Source organism: Emys orbicularis, chromosome 16 (assembly GCF_028017835.1).
Source record: "Emys orbicularis isolate rEmyOrb1 chromosome 16, rEmyOrb1.hap1, whole genome shotgun sequence".
Classification (NCBI taxonomy): Eukaryota; Metazoa; Chordata; order Testudines; family Emydidae; genus Emys; species Emys orbicularis.
This window is the reverse complement of record NC_088698.1, coordinates 17,388,318-17,412,092: the sequence shown is the minus strand read 5'-3', so window position 1 is coordinate 17,412,092 and position 23,775 is coordinate 17,388,318. Positions and strand designations below refer to the sequence as shown.

Sequence of the window (23,775 nt, the reverse complement as noted above, 5' to 3'; positions counted from 1 at the left end):
AATCAAGATGGCCCATTTCAAACAGTTGACAAGAAGGTGTGAGTAACAATAGGGGAAAAATTAGCATGGGGAAATAGTTTTTATTTTGTGTAATGACCCATCCACTCCCAGTCTTTATTCAAGCCTAATTTAATGGTGTCCAGTTTGCAAATTAATTCCAGTTCTTCAGTTCTCATTGGAGTCTGTTTTTGAAGTTTTTTTTTGTTGAAGAATTGCGACTTTTCTGTAATTGAGTGACCAGGGAGGTTGAAGTGTTCTCCAACTGGTTTTTGAATGTTATAATTCTTGACATCTGATTTGTGTCCATTTATTCTTTTACGTAGAGACTGTCTGGTTTGGCCAATGTACATGGCAGAGGGGCATTGCTGGCACACAATGGCATATATCACATTGGTAGATGTGCAGGTGAATGAGCCTCTGATGGTGTGGCTGATGTGATTAGGTCCTATGATGGTGTCCCTTGAATAGATATGTGGACAGAGTTGGCAACGGGCTTTGTTGCAAGGATAGGTTCCTGGATTAGTGTTTTTGTTGTGTGCTGTGTGGTTGCTGGCAAGTATTTGCTTCAGGTTGGGGGGCTGTCTGCACGCGAGGACTAGCCTGTCTCCCAAGATCTGTGAGAGTGAGGGTTCGTTTTCCAGGATAGGTTGTAGATCCTTGATGATGCGCTGGAGAGGTTTTAGTTGGGGGCTGAAGGTGACAGCTAGTGGCGTTCTGTTACTTTCTTTGTTGGGCCTGTCCTGGAGTAGGTGACTTCTAGGTGACAATCTGTTTCTTCACTTCAGCAGGTGGGTATTGTAGTTTTAAGAACGCTTGATAGAGGTCGTGTAGGTGTTTGTCTGAGGGATTGGAGCAAATGCAGTTGTATCTTAGAGCTTGGCTGTAGACAATGGATCGTGTGATGTGTTCTGGATGAAAGCTGGAGGTATGTAGGTAAGTATAGCGGTCAGTAGGTTTCCGGTATAGGGTGGTGTTTATGGGACTATCGCTTATTAGCACTGTAGTGTCCAGGAAGTGGATCTCTTGTGTGGACTGGTCCAGGCTGAGGTTGATGGTGGGATGGAAATTGTTGAAATCATGGTGGAATTCCTCAAGGGCTTCTTTTCCATGGGTCCAGATGATGAAGGTGTCCACAATGTAGCGCAAGTAGAGAAGGGGCATTAGGGGACGAGAGCTGAGGAAGCGTTCTTCTAAGTCAGCCATAAAAATGTTGGCATACTGTGGGGCCATGCGGGTACCCATAGCAGTGCCGCTGACTTGAAGGTATACATTGTCCCCAAATGTGAAATAGTTGTGGGTGAGGACAAAGTCACAAAGTTCAGCCACCAGGTTTGCCGTGACATTATCGGGGTTACTGTTCCTGACGGCTTGTAGCCCATCTTTGTGTGGAATGTTGGTGTAGAGGGCTTCTACATCCATAGTGGCCAGGATGGTGTTTTCTGGAAGATCACCAATGGATTGTAGTTTCCTCAGGAAGTCAGTGGTGTCTCGAAGATAGCTAGGAGTGCAGGTAGCGTAGGGCCTAAGGAGAGAGTCTACATAGCCAGACAATCAAAACTGGAATTAATTTGCAAACTGGATACTATTTCCCCATGCTAATTTTTCCCCTACTGTTACTCATACCTTCTTGTCAACTGTTTGATATGGGCCATCCTGATTTATCACTACAGGTTTTTTTTCTCCTGCTGATAATAGCCCACCTTAATTGATTAGTCTCGTTAGAGTTGGTATGGCAACACCCATTTTTTCATGTTTTCTGTGTGTATATATATCTTCCTACTGTATTTTCCACTGCATGCATCCGATGAAGTGGGTTTTAGCCCACGAAAGCTTATGCCCAAATAAATTTGTTAGTCTCTAAAATGCCACAAGTACTCCTCGTTCTTTTTGCCCTAGCTGAACATCTGTTATTTCAAAAAACAAGTCTACTATTAAAAATAGAACCTAATCATATTTAGATAGAAAGTTATCCATGTTGGCAATTACATCATAATGTGATCACAGACAGGGGATGCAATTGCATTGTTTCCTGATGTCACTACACATTTCACTGCTTGTAATCTTTAAGAATTCATGTTGCTTTATGCAAACACATTTTTCATAAATTATCAGGATTCTCATGTATTAAAGAATTGTATTTTCCAATTCATTTTTGTATGATATCTTGTGAATGCTAAAAGTCCAGCTGTAACATGGGAATGGGGGGGGAAAGGGGAGGATGCTTCTAGAGAGGAAAGATGAAGGGTAGTTTCCCTGAGCTCTCTATATTGGAGCAGCATGTTTTGAGGACTGTTACATTAGGTTGCTTCACTCCTCAAGATACTATTCTTTTAGCAGACTCAAGTTCTTTCAGAGAATATACAGGTGTAAACAGAACAGGAAATTCTGGAGATAGAGGAACTAATTTTTCTTAACGTACAGAAGAAAATCCAAAGAACTCTGATTAAACAAATATGCTCATTAATCTTAATACTAGAACGTTTTTCTCCAAATGTCTTGAGGAAAGCCCCCAAAGGCTCAACATACTTTCTCAGGCAGCCACAAGGAGATACAATGTCAACTGGTCATCCAACTTGTCAAAACACCTTTTAGGGAATCCCAAATCCACCCACCTTCTACCATTCAGTGAATTAGAGTACATTTCCTCCCAATCTCAAGAGACATACCCTTTGTCTCTCCACGAACTGAACTCCAGGGAACTTATTCCAGTTCTAGATGTTCAGGTAAGGGCCTTATCCATTTTCTTTTGTCACATTCAAGTTAACAAACTTGTGGGAGGAGTTTCTGCAGCAATCAAGGAGGAGGGGCGGGGAAGTCAGAAAAGAATCCTCCACAGGTTGCAGCAGAGCCGTGTCTGAAATGTTACTGCCATCATTTGCACTGCAACAGGCTCTGGGTCTGCTCAGCTAGACCTCCTCCTAACCCAGCATGGGTAATGACACACTGATCTGCATGGGCTTGAATCTACTTGCTATGTCACTATCTGAAGATGAAATCACCGTTTCCCAATATTGATTCCCTCTGAGACACCCAGTCTTATTTGTTCTGTTCTTGCAAGCAGGGCAATGAAACAGAAATATTCACTGTGTTTTCCAGATCTTGGAGGCACAGAATTGGTGTGACCCATTAGTTTAGTACTTATATTACTTGCATTTATTTTTACAAATTTAGATGGGCTTTTTATGTTCCTCTGGGATCCATTTAAGAGGCCAAATCAAGAGATCTAGCCTACAAAGTGTTTTAGCTCTCTAAATTACTTCTTCAGGCACAAAGGGTATGTCTATACAGCGAAGAAATGGGCTTGAGCTCCAGCCCAAGCTCTAAGACCCTGCTTGGGCTCCAGCCTGAGCCCGGAAGTCTACACAGCAGTGAAACAACCCCGCAGCCCGAGCCCCACGAACCTGAGTCGACTGGCATGGGCTAACCGTGAGTTTTTCTTTGCTGTGTAGACACACCCAAAGAGCCTGTGGGGGGGAAAAATAGATATATAGGTTTATTTGCTCAAAATAATTTCAGATATCAATTAAACACAATCCAGACCACAAGCTTCTTATCAATAAAACGTTTAAGGGCTTTGAACTAAAGTTACAAGACAATTATGGAAGCATAGGGTATGAAAATAAGGAATCAATACTCAAGTTTCAATACAGAACTACAGAGTTGAGATGTGTGGCTGAGAGCCTTGAAAAGCAACTCCGTTAAGGAATGTGACTTTCATCAGGCAAATGGTGTAAGGGGAGGGAGTTCTAAATAGCAGGAAAGAGAAGTTGAGGTATTGCTTTCAGGATGAATTATAACAGTTTTGGTAAGCAATGAATTCCAGTCTGACACACAACTATATCAAGATGCATGAATTATTATATTAAGAGGTAGTATGAATGATCTTGATATATTACTGCTCTGCAACCTTCCAACTCAGCTTGACCAGGCACCTGCCCCACATATACTTTAATCATGTTTATTGGGAGATTTTACAGTGATGTACAATAGATACTGGAAGTGTGTACTAAGACAGGAGATTGCCTATACCTGTTTGGAGTGGGGATGAGGCACAGATGATAAAACTGGTTTCAGCAGATGACACAGGTTGGGCCTCCTCACCTGTAAGCATTTTAGGGCTGAGTTCTGGTCTATATTTTTATAGCTACTAGTAAGTTCTGGATGTTATATGAAGTAAAGTAATAAAGACAGGATTTTAATGGAATTAAGAAAATTGTTCCCTGTAAGTGAGGAGGGGCTTGTCTAAGTTATAGCAGCCACTTTTTTAGATTAGGAAAGCAAACTTTCATTCTGCCATATGGGAACTGACGATCTCTTAAAAATAGATCCTAGGCTTAATTCTATGTAACAAAGATTTTGTACTATCTGACTGGGTTAGTGTTTAGTACCTTTCATTGCTGTATATTTCTGTAACTTCACCAATAGCCATCTGCTTTTTTATTTTGCCAACATACTGGTCACCGAAGTTAAACAAAAAGTTTTAAACCAGACTACTGCTGCTTCCTCTCTCAATTTCTTAGTATTTAGTCTCTTGTGGTATCACCATTCCACTAGTTATCCCATCACAGACCTGCCACCTCGACTGGAAGCTAGTTTGTAATTTAAGACAGTGGGGGGGGGGGGGAAATCTTATCTGCTGTACTTAGTGAAAAAAATGAGACTACATATATGCAGGGAACAGAAATGCTGAGTAAGATTCCATTGAGAAGTTAGATAGCCCAAAGTGGCTACCCAAAAGTCATCAGACACATGAAAAACTGACTGTGCATTGTCACAAATCTGATGAAGCTGGCATTAGAACTCGGGGGTTCTTAGCTCCCTGTCTGGTGTGCTACCACATTATCTTCTATAGATCTTTTCCTCCAGTAGTGGGACCAGAACAGGAAGATACTTGCAACCAGATCCCACAGCAAGCACTACAAATTGTAAGGCCACCCAGAAGCATATTTCCCAGCTTCACTCAAAAATAAAGGAAAACGTGAAACTGATGCCTCACTGTGCAGCACAAAATCATTCTCCAGTTTGTGGGGAGAACTTAATGGGAAAAGGTTAACCACAATAAAGATATAAAGATGAGGCTAACATATTCTCTTCTAACAAAAATCCTAAGTATTTGCGCTGTTTGATGTGTTTAATATGACAAGGCCCATTATTGCTAGAGAATGAATGAATATTAAAAAGTTGAAGATGGCCCTTCAAGGTCTTCAGTGTAAATAAAGAGTGAATGTGTTTATTTAGCTCTAATCTCACTATCTTTAGTGAGCAAAAGGAAAGATAGGGTCAAAGGTCAAAGTGATAGCAAAAGCCTTCTACTGCTGCAATGGAATTTTATTCTACCATTGAACTCGGTTATTACTAACAGACAAAAACAGCCAGTCTGAAACAAGAGTTGCAAATATTCTGCAATTAAGTATTCTGCTTCAAAATGCACTGCTGATTCTGAAAGTGACACTAGAGTGACAATGCAGGTAACTGGCATTCTTATGCTAATTATTACTCTGTGATGATGACTGATGACAGTCTGACAGCATAGTGTGCTGTTCTATTATAAGGGGTCTGTTAAAATGCATGATCTGGTGTCTGCAAAGACAGGGTGTGTGTACGGGAGGAGGGGCGCACTTAAAAGGTAAATGCACAATATATGTATTCTCTTTTCATTTGGTTTAGCACCATTTGGCTGATTAGGAACAACTAGCTCACAAATTTGATGTATACCCATCTTGCTCTGAAGAACTGTCAATAGAAATGTCTGAAATATGAAGCCATTTGTTATGCATTTTGTTTTTGTAAATAAACCATCATAAATAACATCTATCAGTTACCACTGCAATGTCAACCACTACACAACTGATCTGAAACTGTTCTTTACGCTACATACTAATGCACAGCTAAAACTCATTAGTCACTAGATTCTGATAGTTTTATGTGCCACAACAATAAATACATACTCTATTTTACTCACTGAATTTGCCTCAACTGACCACTATATCACTAGGCCAAGGAAGAATCTATTTGTCTCCATTTTCTTTCAGTGCCATTCTTGGTGGAGTGAGTGAGAATGCAAATTGAAATGTAATTCAGACACTATGAAAGTATGTTCTATTTGACAAGTCAAAGATTCAAAAACATTTATTCACTTTCAACCAAGGAAGCCCTTCTCACAGCTGCCTTATGTCTGAGCCATTTCAATAATTCCCCTTTGCATTCTTCTCATGTAGCATGTATTCCTTTTGTGCAGCTATCTGACAGCAGTTTCAATTGCATTTGGCTAGAGCCCAGTGGTTTGTACAGAGACGAACTGGACAAGATAGATCTGAGCTGTTTTTATAAAAACCAACAACAACAAAAAACTATGCTTTAAGCCACAGAAATATGATGGTACCATGGTAAAGCAAATAAGCTGCGTCTGAAAATATTTCTCCCATCTCAAGAAGCAGTTTATTGAACAGAATGTGCTGGGGTCTATAGAGACCATCTTAACATGTTCAAATTCAGTATAGAGAACAAACACGTTTGAGCACCATTTTCAAACGCAGCTCATTTTTGAAGGGTTTACAGGATCTTCTACTTTACTGCCCCTCTGTAATCCTAATGTCTTCAGTAACTTTTTTTAAAAAAGTGGAAATATAAAGAAAAAAAGTGTCAACCTTGGCAGGTGAGCTCTCTGACCTACTTTGACAGTAGTCTCAGTTTTCAGCCATATTCTATACACCACTTGGGTGTGTGTTTTTTAAAGCAATCTTTTCCCAATAAGAAAAGGAGAAAAGTTCAGCCATCTAAGGCTTACAAACTGGGGCACACAGACCAATTTGCTTGTACTACCTTTTCTGGCATTTGTCAATCATTTGCCTAGAAATATTGATTAAAAAAATCCACCCAAATTCTCCTTTAAGTCAAGAGTTAAAAGAAAAGGATAGCTTATCGCTGAGGTAGAACATTTTAAATCACTGATAATAGTAAATTAAACTAATTTAAACAATATACATTGATTTTAGCACTAGCATTATGCAGGTAAAAAGCAACTCTTCATAAATATTGTTTTCAAATTAAATCACAACATTGGTTACTTTATATAAGGGTAACAATGAAAATATTTTAATGCTATGTATAAAGACAAAGCAAGATAAGATATTCACATTTGATATTTTAGACATTTACCAAGAAAAGCTCAGTTCATAGTCACAACCCAGATTTCCCTGAAGTTCCTGCTTTTCACCCTATTTTCCAGCTGGAATAAAGGATGCACAGATCAAATTACATGCCTTGGGGGAGTAGGAGTGAAGCAAAACGAAGGATGTATGTGTCTATATTGTTTTTTTCATTATACTTCCCACCAGTGCAACTACATTGGTGATAGCAACAGTGAGAACTCTACTGTAGACAAGTAGGTATCCGAGAGTTGATCTTATTCCTCTATTCCAAACTATGGAGAATGTGACATCCATCTAGGTATTGTTTAGGTAATGTGTCAAAATACTTAGAGACCAATTACTTGGCAAAACCTGTCATTTACAGCAATATGCAAAAAGCACTGAATCTAACTAGGAATAGAATGAGGTTTCCCATTTAGAATAGTCAGGTTTTCAAAGAAACAAAGTTCATTTGTAACAGATAAGGGAAAGCCAGGTGTTCCAGTCCAGTATTTTGGAAGAAATTGTCCCATTACAAAATACCATTCTGTCCAGAAATACTCCAAACAGTAAGAGAAGTGGTTGTCAATGATCACCTGTAATTTATGGAGAACTACACAGCAGTTCACAAGCATTAAACTGTTTGTGAAACCAAGCAGTGAGGGACTTGGGTTTGGTGTGAATGGAGGTGGTTCCCTAAATGAACATCTAAAAAGTGGTCTGAAAAATGAAAGTTGGAAAGCCACTGAATTAAGATCATGGGAAACAATCCAGTTTCTTCTTCTTTCTTGTCACTTTCCTATTCTGGATCAGCAACTTTTATAGCCTTCTTCTAAAACACATGATCATATGCCAGATTGTCATGCAGATTGATCTCTCTGAGATCGGCCTACGTCCAGCCCACATACTGAGTCTTTGGTCTCCTTCCATCCATGATCATTTCAAGAGCCATCCTACTGATATAGCTTTCAGATCTCTATTGGATATGCCCATAGCACAATAGCCTAGCCTCCCTCAGCTTGTCTTCAATTGAAGCAACCTGCATCAGGCCTCTCACAAGCTCATTTTATTTCCTATCACAGAGCATTTGACCATCTCAACATCTTCATTTACACGATGGAGAGAATACTGGAAACAATCCAGTTTATTGTACAGATTTCCGTGGAGAAGGCCTAAATTCCCCCAAGTTTGCAAATGTTCAGATCTCAGCGGGTGTCTTATTTAGGTACATCTCAAATCATTAAACTAAATATAATTTCTTAATCAATTTGTTTAAGTAACTGAAGATATTTAATAAAGAACAACTATAAGAACGGCCATACTGGGTCAGACCAAAGGTTCATCTAGCCCAGTATCCTGTCTTCTGACAGTGGCCAATGACAGGTGTCCCAGAGGGAAGGAACAGAACAGGTAATCATCAAGTGATCCACCACCTGTCACCCATTCCCAGCTTCTGGCAAACAGAGGCTAGGGACACTATTCCTGCCCATCCCGGCTAATAGCCACTGATGGACCTATCCTCCAGGAACTTATCTAGTTCTTTTTTGAACCCTGTTATAATCTTGGCCTTCACAACATCCCCTGCCAAGGAGTTCCACAGACTGTGTGTTGTGTGAAAAAATACTTCCTTTTGTTTGTTTTAAACCTGCTGCCTATTAATTTTATTTCTCCCCGCCCCCCAGTTCTTGTATTATGAGAAGGAGTAAACAACACTTCCTTATTTACTTTCTCCAAACCAGTCATGATTTTATAGACCTCTATCGTATCCTCCCCTTTAGTTGTCTCTTTTCCAAGCTGAAAAGTCCCAGTCTTATTATTCTCCTCATATCCAAAGCGTTCCATATCCCTAATCATTTTTGTTGTCCTTCTCTGAACCTTTTCCAATTCCAATATGTCTTTTTTGAGATGGGGTGATCACATCTGCACGCAGCATTCAAGATGTGGGCGTACCATGGATTCATATAGAGGCAATATGATATTTTCTATCTTATTATCTATCCCTTAATGATTCCCAACATTCTGTTAGTTTTTTTGACTGCCGCTTCACAGTGAGTGGATGTTTTCAGAGAACTATCCACAATGACTCTAAGATCTCTTTCTTGAGTGGTAACAGCTAATTTAGACCCCATCATTTTATATGTATAGTTGGGATTATATTTTCCAATAGTGAGCTTAGTTATTGGATGCCTTGTTACCAAGGAAACAGAATGTCTATTCCATGAGAGAATGTGTTGTTGACCACTGGTTTTTATTTTGCAAGTTCCCTGCTTGCAGGAGTCAGCCAGAAAGTGGAAAAAAACAAAAAAATACAAGAACAGAAATCACATCAGCAGGCTTCCAGATTGCTCAAGAGTTGGAAAAATACAGTGGTTGGCTCCTTCACAATTTTATGAAAACAGGGGGAAAAGTCAGCCCTCCACTGAAGACCAAATTAGCTGCACAAAGCAAGAGACTGCTACTGACAGGACAGTGTGTGTAGAGCTCCTTTACAAGATGTAAACATTAATACTTTCCATCTTCAGCCTATCAATTGATCCCTCTGGGACTCCTATCCTACAGGGGTAAATCCACAGCATACTGCCTCTCCCCCACTCCAAGAAGGCAAAGCGCAACAAACCTGACCTATAGGCACGAAGCATTTAACAAATTGGCAGCCAAGGATGGGGGAAAGCTCGCTTGCTCCCATTTCTCAGGAATGCTGCCAATCCTCCTCCACTGATGAACCTTGTGTTTCTGGAGAGCTGCAATCTCCTTCACCAGATTTTTTGCCCCTCCTTTTGGCGCGACTGATTGTTTAATTTTCAGTTTATTCCACTCCTTTGTTTTCTTCCTCCTTGAAGAATAGAAATCAGCTGAAGGTGCTTGTTTTGGGAAATGGATCCTTAAAGATATCTCCCTCCAGTTACATATCAGACAAAAGAGAAACAGCCCCATAGTACAGCTTTGGGATTAAAAAAAGAAATAGATCACTAATTACTTAGTAAATTCACTGACACATCCCAGTCAACCTCAGATCCATAATCCCGATTGCCAGTAAAGTTAATCTAGCAAAGGGAAGGGAATGATCATAGGGGGCTGCATGATGCTTAGTGAGGCCATTTATCTAGTGGTTAGAGCAGAGGCCTAGATTATATTTCCAAATTAGGTTAATTAGACATATTTTAACTGCTCTGTACATCAGTTTCTTTCTCTGTAAACTGAAGATGACTTCTAATACATACCCAATCTTTGTAAAACAACACAAGATTCTCAGATGAAGTGTCTAAATTATGTTGTATTCCACAGACAGTGTCAAGGGTATGCTCCCCAACCCCTCAGAATCAGTAGCATGCTCTGCTTATGGAGTACAAGAAGGCAATAGCACATCCATAGACTAGGAACTGTCCAAAGAAGATCCTTTAACCTGGATAGGCCCCTTAAGCAGTTCAGCAGCCTACTTTCTATATTAGTAAATGTGTTGAGTTTAATGCTAACAAGATAGAACCTTGGAAGTTTTGTATGCGCACACACATGGTTTTTCTTAGGTGCCCTACACCAGAACAGAGGATATATATCCAAAACATGGAGTGTAATGAGAAGTTATCAGGCTTAACTACATTATGCTGCAGTATTTGACAGCAGAAACAATAAGTACCTAGTATTTCAGACAATACAAATGGGACAATTTGTCTTTGTTCCTCATACCACATGCTCCAACATAACTCTCAGCAGACCCATAACAATAGCATTTATAGTTTACGAAAGCCTAATAAAAGTACTAGAAAATGCTTTCATACTACTTCAGGAGAGTGACTAAGATCCTCACTCATTAATCGTTTTACTAGTAGACTCAGGCACACAGTATCCATAGGAAGACTGGGGTTTTGCCACTGTAAGTTTTCTAAAATCCACTAATGCAACTAAAAGTAACTTACAGTTTCATTACTATAGAAATGCAGAGGTCCAGAAATAGTTTTGTTTAACCTTTATATCACAGCTGCTTTAAAAGTTATCAGCTTTCTGATACAGCAGTTTGGCCACATTTGTTTTGTCTCAGTCAATGGTGGAAGGGTCAATTGGTAAGACTTTGACCCTCACCATAAACCTGTATTTATCTAGGTTGCCAACATTGCTGAGTTTGCCAACATCTTAGAAGATAGTTTTTTCTATTTGCTTTTTTATTTTAAAGGAAGAATATCCTGTTTTATTGTATTAATTCACTGATATAATAAAAATTACTTAAAAAATAATCAACTGTTGCTTTTACAAAAGTAGGTGTTCAGTTGGTTTTAACTCAGCATAACGAAGCAACAGCATGAAATTTGCCCTTGGCTGGAACTCAAACCTCTGCCTATCTACCACTAATAGGGCAAGATTACAGATTCTAATAAGCACTCCAATAGATTGACTTTCACACTGGTTGTGTCTTCTTCAGTGAGAGCCCAAATGACTTTCCCCTTATCTCTATGTATACTGCCAGAATAGCAGCTGGCTTTAATATATTTTTGCCATCTGTCCTAAAGATATGAGATGACCAATATGTTGCCAACCCATGACTTTATCGTGTCTCAATATTTGTTGTTTCTTAAAGCCCCAGATCCTGGATTCAGATAATTAGGTGAGAATTGCACTTTTCAATTTAGAAAAAAATGTCTAGCCCTCACGGTTGCAGAGAAGAGTTTGGAAATGTAATCCAACTGTACACAAATGGCTCAAAAAATCAAAAGGCAAATTAAAGTGCCCAAACATTATTATTGACTTAAATACCACAAATTTAAGAAAACCTCCTGGTGCTTTTTGGGGGCCTGACTCATGATTTTTGAACACTTAGAATTGGCAATGTTAGATAAACTTGGAAGTGGCTATTCAAAATAACGACCGACCTGTAAGGAGTAATATACCTGCAGCTCACCTTTAGTTAATTTTAAGATTCGCCTCCCACCCCCAATACTACTTTTTACATACAGTTGTGATGCCGATTAAAGGTTTTGTCTCAAAAAAGCAGTGCTCTGGTTATGGCAGGCTCTCTCTCCCCTCTCTCCTTCCCTCCCCCGTCACGCCACAAAGCTCATCACAGTTAGTGTACTGTAATCATTTTCTCCTCCAGATTTTCCTTTTAACCTGAATATTTTGAAAATACTATCTTATAGATTTTCTGGAGTCCAATTCAATCAAAATAGGTCATCATCAAAACTATAAACTAATACAATTCATGCAAAGACAACAGTTTTCTTTTCTGATTACTTGTGTAGCAAACAAATCTTGTAATTATGCTAGATTTCCAGGTAGGAGTGATAATATTGCTACTCCATTTCCATAGTTACTCTTGTTAACTTCTGTACAACTACATAGCCAGACTTACTTGGAAGCTTGCTGTTATATCCATTACTTCTTTCACTGTGTGCTTACATATGTCAACATTTTATTAGTATTTGTTGACTACTCATGCACATTTAGAATTAATGTTTTTCTGCTCCCTGTTGGCATTTAGTAGCATCATTTGTACATGCCATCTCAAGAACAATGCCAAACATGCTCAGAACCACCATTCTGATTCTCTGTGCACAATATGCCTATTAGTTTCAGTTTTGGCTATGCTGCTCCTGTTACCGACAGGCATCCCTCTTGAGTGCCTGAGAAAGGGCATGCACCAAAGTAGAAACTTACTATGAGAAGTGCTTTCAAGGGCATCAAAAACTGAAAAGAAAATATTTATCCCTTATTCTTTTCATCTATAATAATCAGAGGTTACTGTTACAAAATTGATTTTAATTGGACTCTGCATGATTGGATACTTTTGCTGAACTGAGGTAATAATTTGATCCAAAATGTTATTGACTGATAAGGCTCATGGGTCACTTCAGAACTATACTTATGCGAGCTAATAAGCTAAAAGATATTGGTGGATCCCCACTGAAGTAATGTTGATGCCTGTTAAGCAGTTTAAAATGTTATTAAAGGTAAACAACATGATTCATCAATGGACAATGAACCACTTAGCAAATAATTATGTCTCAGAACATTATTATACCATCATTCACTCAGGTATTATTATATTGTCATTCACTCTAAACCATAGAATGGTCTGTCAAAACAATAACATCAATGCCTATAGAAGTGTTGACCAAACAATACAGTCAACCAATAAATAGTGGTACTTACAAAGATTCCAATAACTGTGGGTGGGGGAAACTAAAATGACTATTCAACACTGATTGCTATTCTTCTGAAGGGAGGGAAGTGTTTCTTTCTGTAAAGCCTCCTGAACATTAACTATTTGCTATCAACTACTTTACCCGGTGTGAAACTGTCAATGTCACTAAATCACCATATAAGGGTCATGACATGGCATTAAAGAGACCCTGTGACACACTGTGATACAAGTCAACTTGCTTGAAAATATAAACATCCCTGAACTCCATGGCACAAAGAGAAAATAAAAGACACAATCCCAGAGCAATACCAGCTAGGATTGTGCTCAAACACCATCTAACTAGATAATTACAGTAACTCCTCATTTAAAGTTGTCCCGGTTAACACTGTTTCGTTATTAGGTTGCTGATCTATTAGAGAACATACTCGTTTAAAGTTGTGCAATCATCATTGGTGAGTACAGCATTAAATTGTTTAAAATTATTTAAAACTTATACTGTATATGTATATAATGACTTTTGTCTGGTGAAAATTTTTCCCTGGAACCTAACCCCCACTATTTGCACTAATTCTTATGGGGAAATTGGATTTGCTTAACCTAGTTACGCTTAAAGTAGCATTTTTCAGGAACATAACTACAACGTTAAGTGAGGAGTTACTGTATATGCCAACAGAGGATAAGTGTCATTCACTTAATGTTAATTCAATAATCTTAGTACTGCCAACCCTAAGCATTCAAAAATCATGAATCAAGCCCAAAAAAGTCAGACTACGTAAAATATGAGATTTTAAAAAAATAATTTGGGGTCCTTTTTATTTGCCTTCTGGTGTTTGAGTCATTAAAGTTCGTTAGAGTTCAGACTTCTCTGCAACCACAAGCTTCCTTAAATGATTTTTTTTTTTAAAGCAAAAATCCTCATGTGACCACCTGACTCCAGTAGCTGGAGCTTTATGAGCTACATAACACAGAACAAGACTTGTGATAAATCATTAATGTTGCCAGTCTGCATCCTCAACACCGCTGTGAGGTAGGAAAAGGGTCTCAGCCCCATTTATGGGCCGGGAAATGAGGCACGGCGCAGTTTAAGTGACCTGCCCAAGGTCCCACAGGAAGACACTGGTGGAGCCAGGAATGAAACCAGATCACCCAAGACCTTAACCACAAGATCATCCTTCTCTTATTGCAGGGGTTCTCAAAGTGGGAGTCAGGATCCCTCAGGAAGTCACAAGGTTATTATGTGGGGGGTCACAAGCTGTCAGCCTACACCCCAAACCCCACTTTGTAGCCAGCATTTATAATGGTGTTAAATATATATTTTAAAAGTGTTTTTTAGTTTATAAGGGGGAGGGGGGCGTCACACTCAGAGGCTTGGTGTGTGAAAGGGGTCACCAGTACAAAAGTTTGAGAATCACTGTCTTATTGGCAGGACATCCCCCAGGGCCCCTCTGAGCCTGAAACCCTTGTGGGAGGCCACCAGGGACCCCACCCATGGGTGAAGCTACGGTGACTGGGGACCGCGCCTACAGGGCGCTGCGGACGGGACCCAGGCTCCTACCCCTCAACTCTGACTCTACAGGCTGCCCCGGACGGCGAGTTTTAAGGGCCCTTCTATTCTCACAGCCTGATAGCTCCAGGGTTTTCCCCACGCCCCATGGAGCAGCGAGACGCTGACAGTCTCACACTCACCCAGCACGCAGAGCAAAACGGCGGCGCTTCGTCGGACTGTTAAACGCTTCCGGGAAAAGGCGACACCATAACAACAGACACACCCATTGGCTTCATAGGCCCCGCCTTCTTCGCATGCTATTGGAGCGTAAGCCTCTTTTCTTTCCCGACCTCTCATTGGCTCGCTCCCGTGTCGCTCAAGTAGGGTTGCTGCGGCGTTCCAAATCTCGGCTCCTCTCTTCGATCTGCCCCTCCCCGCACCTGGTGCGGCTCTTCCGTTCTGGGCGCTCTCCTCCCCGCACGAATCTCCGCTCCGCTTACCTCAGCTCTCCCCCCCCAGCTCCTCCCCTCTCCCCGTAGCAGTTCCCGCCCTTGTGGGCCTTGGTGATGGACCCAGGACAGGGGTTACCTGGGGGTAGTGGCCCCTACCCCAACAGCCCTGGTCAGGTGCCCTCTTGTTTGGGAGGATGGGGGTTGCAAAGCACAGGCAGATGGAGCATGGCTGCTGGGAGTCACCTCACACAGCTCTCTGTGCTGACTAACTTTGACTGCGGGGAAGTTTGTTCAGGTGTGATGCGCTCCAGGCCTGATTGTCCATTGCATGACGCCCCTTCTATGCCACCTCAGCATGCAGATATGGCCCTTCAGGGCTCTACACACTTGCCACACTCCCCTCAGTGGCATGTGGCCAGGGTGGCTGTGGTCCAGCTAGTCTCACTTGCCAGAAAGGCTCCTTGCATCCCCCAGCCACATTTGAGGAGCCCTGAACTTACTTTGAGCTGGGTGCTGGGCAGGACCCTGGTTTATCCCAGGATGGGGAAATAAAGAGGGGGCTTTGTCCTCAGTTACTTGGTCAAACACAGCATGGCCAGAACTGATAATCCCTTCATGATTCTACCTGGAACTGCAGGTTTAAACAAGGATGGGGTCAACTCAGCCGTTCACCTGCCCAAACTGAAATAGTGACTCAAGGAATTTACCATGTGGGGCTTTCAAACAAGATCTTAAACACTTAGGTTCTGCCTGCTTTTCTGGGCAGATAATGGCAGGAGCATGGCTTCAGTGGAACCTCAGTTGTAAATTCAAACTGCCTTCTGGCGGAGCCTCCAGGAGAAGGTAGTAGTAGAAACATTGACTGCTCTCTCTGAGGGCTAATACCTATCCCGTGAGGATAAATCAAGCCCAGTATATAGAAGGTATGAAAACCGTTCTTTAATATGAAGCACTATGAAAGGAAAAGAACTTCCAAAATAGCAAGAGCTATTCATGCTATTAGATCTAAACCAGGATGTTAGGCTGATGTCCACAATAAAACTTCAACATGCATAAATGTAGAGAAAAATAGATTTCAGTTTTGAGTTTCCAAGTTGTTATTAAACACAGCTTTCCAAATTTAACATAAGGCAAGTTACACAAGTCTATCAAGCTGCATGACTCTGCAGCTGATTAGTTAATTGTACAGTTTTTGAAGTCAAGGAGAGGTGAGAGCACACAGTGCCTGACAGCAGTTACACAGTAACGTGCAGCATTAAGGCCAAAGATTGTTTAGAAAAATCTATTGCATTCCACTGGGTTTTATTTAACACATTTATAGGAGATCTAGCAGATCATTTTGACATTAAGCAGAAGAAATCTTTATTGGGAAGTAATGTCTTAGAAAATGCTTTAGAACGGTTGATTAGAGTACAGTAAAACATGTCATAAGCTATCACTCAAGAGACCAACCATACTGGTTGTTTACCAGAGGTGGATCTATAATAAAGGACAAATAAAATATGCTGAGATACTTTAAGGTGGTCTTTTAAGACAGGAGGTTTCTTAATAAGGATGGTACTTTGAATAGGTTTGAATGTAATTTGAATGAACAGTGTTCCATGGAAACTTGATATGTTGTGTTTGTGATAGTTTGGTCATGTTTTTCTATTTTAGCATTTTGGTGTGGTATCCTTCCCATAATAAGACCATGTTTTTGTAAGATGCTAATAAAGTCTTTTAGTTAAGGAATCTAGGGCAGCAGTTTTTTCTTGCTGAAAGTATTTAACCAAATTAGAAATGCTTCTTTGCTTGATACCTATTAAAAATCCTCAGATGTTAGGGCTCTGCATGTCTTCTGTAGAAGTTGCATCCCTGGAGAAGAGGAAGAGGCAAATTCTCTATGGTTTGAGAATGTAGATAACTGTTGGCTTTCACTGATAAGCCACATATTTGCCTGTTTTCTACATGTTTGAGAAATTTGATTAGTTTTACTGTGGCATTTGAAGACTTTGTTTAAGGAGGTTTCCCAAAAGCAGACCATTAAGGGGTAGCTAGATTTTAGGGTGACCAGACAGCAAATGTGAAAAATCAGGATGGGGGTGGGGGGCAATGGGAGCATATATAAGAAAAAGACCCCAAAATCGGGACTGTCCCTATAAAATCGGGACATCTGGTCACCCTACTAGATTTAGTGGGGCTATTGCCCATTTAATCCCCTGCTTCTACTTCCTGTGCCTATAGTATTTTCTTTTCTCCCTCAAAAGCCCTAGTTGCTATTATGTCCTTTGTTAACCTCCATCTTTTGAGGAACTGCATGTAGCTTCTGTTACTAACCAAATTACAATAGTCCATTCTCAAGTGGATACTGATCACGTGTTTGTTTTGAGTGCATTCAGTGAAAGAAGTGGTAGAGATTCTGAGGAAGGGGTCCATAGGCCACTGGTGGTCTGTGAAGCACTTGCTGGTTGTCTACAGGACTGAATGGTCACATGGTACTGGCTCTTCCTGATTATTTCTAGATGTTTCATTACATTAAAAGAGCTAAAAGAATACATTATACTTTCCTAATTTTACAGTAACTGCCTATATGGAAAATTATAGCCACAGCAGGGTTACATAATTGTGAATGTGAGGGGAAATGTTTCACACAACTGTGATTTCGAGAAGACATGGCCTATAGGCTGTTGTGAGGCTTCTGCTGAATATGTCACTTGACACTGATGGTTTGGTTAGCTAGATCCTACAAGCACTCTGTACATAAGTCCTACTGAAGCCAAGGGAAATTCCAGGCAGAGGGCTCTTACAGAATCACGCCCCTTATTTACTACAGAGTTTACCCATCGGCAAAGTTATAATTACACTGTTGTATCTCACAAGGGTTTTGTCAAGAAGCCTGAGATTTTCAGAGGTGATTAGTGATTTTGGGTACCTCCATTTTGGGTTGCCCATTTTGACAACAGGAAAAAAGGGCCTGATTTTCAGGGGGTGTCAGACTGAGGAAAAGCTTGAAGATGTGATAAGTGAAATTTAAAGGCTTAAAAAAAAAGGGCAAACAATCATAAATTTGTTTTAAAATCATGAATTTTTAAAAGACTGATTTTTGGCCCCTCTAAATATTTGAATGCTTGGACTTGGTGATGCTGAGTTTATGTATTATGCTGGTGCCATAAATCCTTGCACAACCCAATCCTATATCTTGGCACTCAAGTCTTTCACGGAAATCAATGCAGATTTGGGATATCTGAATGCAAGATCAGGCTCCTATTTGTTTGGCTGCTTGGACTTTGGGGCTAAAAGTTCTTGCTGTCCCGATGTCATGTTTCCTTTTCAGTTTGTTACATGTGCTTTAGAATCTTCAAAGTGCAAATCTATGGTGTTTCAGAAGGATTTTTAATGCCATGTTCTGTTTTGATCTTTTGTTAATCACCATCGTATTTCAAGTGATTAAACAAATTAAAAGCATTAAATCATAATGTATTCCCAAACGGAATGGGACCAGTGAACTTCTCTCTCACTCCTAGGGGAGGTTAATTCCACTTTGACGGACACTCATGCTGTCCAATGCCAAACTGCGCTAGCAGCCAGTGACCAGACTAGAGGAACTTCACCAATGAGATAGTCGTTGCTGGGTTTAACAAAACAAAGATGCCCAATGGGAAAAATCATGGCTAGCGAGGACTGCGTCGTTTTGTTTGCTGACTGCAGACGGACAGCTGCGAACTAGGGGGCAAGAAGCAGCAGTGGCAGGACCATTTTCTGGATTTGGAGCACAATTCAGCTGTTTTCCACCCCTATCTCCTCTGCTCCCAGCACAGACACACTAACCAGCCTTGCTGTCCTTAAAGGAGGGAGGGGAAACCTGAATTCCTGTTTCCATCACTCAGTATTTTTACCCCCCACCAAAGTTTTACTGATGAGAAAGGATTAACGCCCCCACCCTGTAATAGAGTTGGAAGGCTGAATAACAGTACACGCTAACTTACAAGATCCAACTGCGTCTCTGGTGGGCATCTTATCGAGGGTCTTTTTAAAAGGGCGTGGGGAAATTAGGCGTTATACAAACTTTACAGTTGACTGTTTAAATGTAAGCCCTAAGGGTGTGTGTGTGTGCACAAAAACCCTTTAAAAATACATTATTCCTCAACCTCTTTTTTGGGGGGGGGGTAGACTTTTGAGGAGGAGTATAAGGAAGGTTGTTTCTCCGTGAGAGATGAAGAGCGCCAGACCCTGGATGTGGGAGTGGAAGACCCTATAGAAAGATAATGGCAGCAAGTTTATTTGTCTTTTAAAAAGAAGGAATCCTAACTGTGTTTTTTAAAAAGAAAAGCAGCAAAAAAGGTAAATGCAAAAAAGGGTTAAACACTTCTTCTCTTTCCTCCCCTTCTTTCGATAAAGAGGTTTTCTTGAATACCCTTTGTAAATGAAGAGGGGGGAATTTGGAGGTGGGAGGGAAGAAATTCAGCCCGAGTCGGATGCATCTAGTACGTTGGCTTGGTGGGTAAGAAGGGAATTGAATCTGAATCCGACGTACCCATTGTGATCTCTGGAGAGGAATTTATGAGTTGGGGGATGGAAGGAAATGCAATTTAAATCGAATGCACCTACAGCGTTTTTTCTGGGGTCGGGGAATGAGTGAGTAGCAGGCAGTGGTGATCTTAGAGATATTTTCTGTTTCTGGAAAATGAAAAGGGAGAGAGGAAGAGGTTTGGTTGATCTACTGCCGATCAGTTGCTGAGTATTTTATTTAAGAGGGTTTGTTTGTTTGTTTGTTTTTTGGTACACCCGCTTCCTTGTGATCCCGTGAAGCCAGAAGAGGCAAGGAAAATAAGCTGAGGACAGAAATAGAAGAAGAGATGGTGAGCAGATCATTGGGCTTGGGGGAGTGAATGGACTGTATCACAGTCTTGTATCACAGATCTTGTAGGGTGAAGTGAATTTAGGATGACTTTGCATCAGGGTTGCAGACTAGCTTTGTTTGCTTAAGGTTGCAGTTCAGGCTTGAAATAATACATATTTGTTTGTCCTGTGATATACAGCGAGGAGCTGATCTATGTGAATGGCTAAAATTACAAATAGCCACCACACACACATACAAACGGTAAATAAACCAATACTGTGTTAATTCTGCAATATGATAGGCAGCTCTTGTCATAGAGGGAAGTCATTGCTCAGGTTATTTGTGGCGTGCATAGGAGATGAGCCTCTTGCTTTGTAGCAAAGAGCAAGCAAAACTAACCTTTTTATTTTAAATTGTGAAATGATTAAATCCTCTTACAATCTTACCAGCCAAAGGAATTATTTTTACTTTGCATTTTTCTCTGCCGTATTACTTTGCATAGTTATAAGCTAATGTTTCCAAAACTTGAGCAACTCTTTAAAATGTTCAGATCAAGCATATAAATGGCAGAGACCATCTCTTTTCCTATATTGTATTGTATTAGATGGATTCTTCTAAAACATTTATTTCTCAGTTTTTATAATGTACTTTTGTGCCTAATTATGGTGAACTCCAGTTTTTGTTCTTAACATGTTAAAAAAAATACTAAGCTGAATTTTGCACAAGTCATGTCACTTCATGTTCCAATGTTATTTATTTTTTTCAAACATTGACTGTATGACATCTACAAATTGGTGGATACATATTTTTTTCCTTAATGTAGTGAGGATTTTTTATGGTAAAATTCCTGATCCCAAGTGACAGAATATTGACATTGGCTGATTGTATCTTCCTCTGGATGCAATGCTGCAGTCTGCACCTATTTCAGCTTCTGTTGATTTAAAGAGAGATCTTACTTACAAAACCGCAGAAATTCTCTATTGTGGAGGAATGGAACCTGACGTTTTACTGTCTCTAAAAAATGTTAGAAGAAACTGGAATAAGGAAAAAATGCAGTTTCATATTGAGTCTGCTTTGGAGCAAATTAGGATTTGTTATATTAAACTAGCACTGCATATGTATGATGTCTGAAGAAATTGGAAGGCTGGATAATTCATAGTTTCTACAGGAAAACAACTTGTGATCTACATTATGATCCCAATAATGCAAGATATTTAGATGGATGGTTGTTAAATTTATTTTAAGCAACATCTCTGTAAATGGTTGTCTGAAATATTTAAATTATATGCCCCATTAGGCAAATGGGTTTCTTTCCCCTGCCAGGCTAGGGGAATGTATTTGGTGGGCAAGGTTGAGAGGATCAATACAGTTTGACTGTATAGTTATATCCCCATGTTTTGTCTAATGATGCTTAGGCTTTGTTTTATTTGACATTGGTTGTTATCCCTACAAAGTTGCCTTTGCTGATTTGATATTATTATTACATGGTTCCTCTCAACATAAATAACTAAAGCAGTGGATTTAACCATAGATTTGACCTGATATTTAGAGGTAACTGATGAAAAATTGTTTCCCGTTGCTTGTGGTTTTCATCTGTTCATTCAAAATTCCTGCAGTGGAATTTTGTTTCTGTAATTCTTTATTATTGAAAGGACCAATAAGTTAGCAAAATGCAGAATTATTTACAGGATATAGAGTTTGTCAGTAGTGCACTGGCAAGGAGTAGAATGCTTCATTTTAGTTGTACTTTATATTTTGTACAAGCTATAATGAAGACTGACGTTTTATCCTAGAAGTTCATTTATATGCATATTACAGTTATATAAATGAAAGCATCTACATCTTATTTTATGTAATGCAATAAACACTATTTCTGCATTGTTTCCGGTAGATTTAAATTTGCATATGAAACTGTATACTATCAGAAAACCTGTCAGAACTGTTGTAGTACCAGATTTATAATTTGCTGCTCTTAATATTTTATTATGTGGGTATAAATCATTGACGCAAATGCTGTAAACAAATGCCTTTATAGCTAAGAGTGAGACTACATTTAGCTTATCCCCTTCCAATTTAAGGGAAGTATGACAGCATGTTATACAGTGGATTGCTTTAGTAATAACTATCAGTGTAATCTCCAAAGCAGAAGTTCCAATCAAATATTGCACTCCTGCCCCTCTCATCTGCATAGGAGATCAAGGGCCAAATTCTGTTATATTAGTATAGATTGGATTCAGTGATCACTCTGGGTTTACACCAGTCTCATTTAAAGTAGAATCTAGCTCCTAGTCTTTATTCTAAATTGACATCTCCATGCAGTTCAGAAGAGTCAGTGATCAAAGAATTTTATCTTCCTAACACAAAACACTTAGGACACATGCAACTAAACAAATATTGTATTTTCTCCCAAAAGTAGATAGAAATATGATATTGCTATAACATTAAAACCAAGAAAAAAGATATCTTGAGGTATTCTCCTATTAAGTGCCAGACTAGGTATGGTTTACATATGTCATGTAATCGATAAGTAAGGCTAAGATTTTGGCATGGGTAATTTTAGTCAAAGTAAGGGACAGGACATGGGCAATAAACAATAACTCATGGAAGCCAGAGCCCCACCGCTTGGGGCTGACAGCTGGAGCCCCATCTCCCAGGACTGAAGTCGCGGAGGTCATGTAAAATCACGGACTCTGTGACCTCCGTGACCAACTCATAGCCTTATCAATAAGCACAACCATGTATCTCAGCTATCTTTGGAAAGCAGTGGAACTTGACCTGCTTATTAAAAATAGGTCTTTCCCCATCCATTTTAAAGAAGCCAAAATAAGTCTGAAAAACAGTGGCACATGCATTTCATTTTCTATTAGCCCTTTCCACTTCCTCAACAACCAAAACCAGACAAGCCACAAAACCCCTTCACGGTTTTGGGGTTCTAACTTCTGTGATCTAGCTCAAGGATGAATCTGTGTGAAGTATCCCATAAGACTGGGATATGTAAATGAATCATATTCCTTTTGTTATCTATTTCTCCGCAATGTTTTAGGAGCAGGCAGCAAAATGTAGTAAGCTCCAATTTTTTGAAAGGCTGGCAGACAGCCATTTGGCAATCAGATTTTCACAAAGTGGCCTTTTGGTGTGCACAAATAGCTTATAATTTAATGTTAAATGAACAGCATCTATTACCCTTCATTGCTTTATAGACCTAGTTAGGAAACGAGACAAAGGGTCTTTCATATAGTCTTGGTTACATTCATTAACTGCCATTGTTTCACTTAAGTTTTCTACTTTGACCCACAAATATGCCTGGAAATGGTGGAGAGGAGAATGTGGAACCATGGGGAAAAGGAATGACGGCCCCTAAATTATTTTCATTTGTTATAAAGGACACTTTAGTTTTCTTAATCTAGTTACTGAATTCCTACTCCTACTAAGAACCAACTGAGTACAGCTTCTGGTAAGACTTGCCATTACTGGGAGTGTATCACTGTTGATACTATAGTGGTCAGCCTGTGAAAATAAATCTAACTACTGAAGGCGCTATCATACCACTAACCGTTGTGTATTTTGGCCTATCAACTTATCCATTTAAACTCATTATTGTAGTCTTAAATTATGTTCAAAAGGACTCAGGGTGCTCTCTTTGAACATATTTTCTCAAGTTTAGATTCTTATTTACATAAGTAATCTGCTTTGATGAATACAGAATTGTATGGCTTATGACCTCATCACCTCCTCCTCTTAGAGTGAACTCCAAA

General features: G+C 39.8%; 1 protein-coding gene across 3 annotated transcripts in view; it reads right to left on the bottom strand.

Annotated features, from left to right (window-relative positions):
- TANGO2 (transport and golgi organization 2 homolog) overlaps positions 1-15,005 on the bottom strand; it is a 79,860-nt gene extending 64,855 nt beyond the window's left edge. The window contains exon 1 of one of the 3 annotated variants that reach the window (XM_065417605.1): positions 14,950-15,005. The gene's annotated coding sequence lies outside the window, so the exon portion shown is untranslated. The remainder of the gene's footprint in view (positions 1-14,949) is intronic. The other 2 variants (XM_065417601.1, XM_065417602.1) reach the window with 2 other exon arrangements.
- Between the last annotated feature and the right edge of the window lie 8,770 nt (positions 15,006-23,775).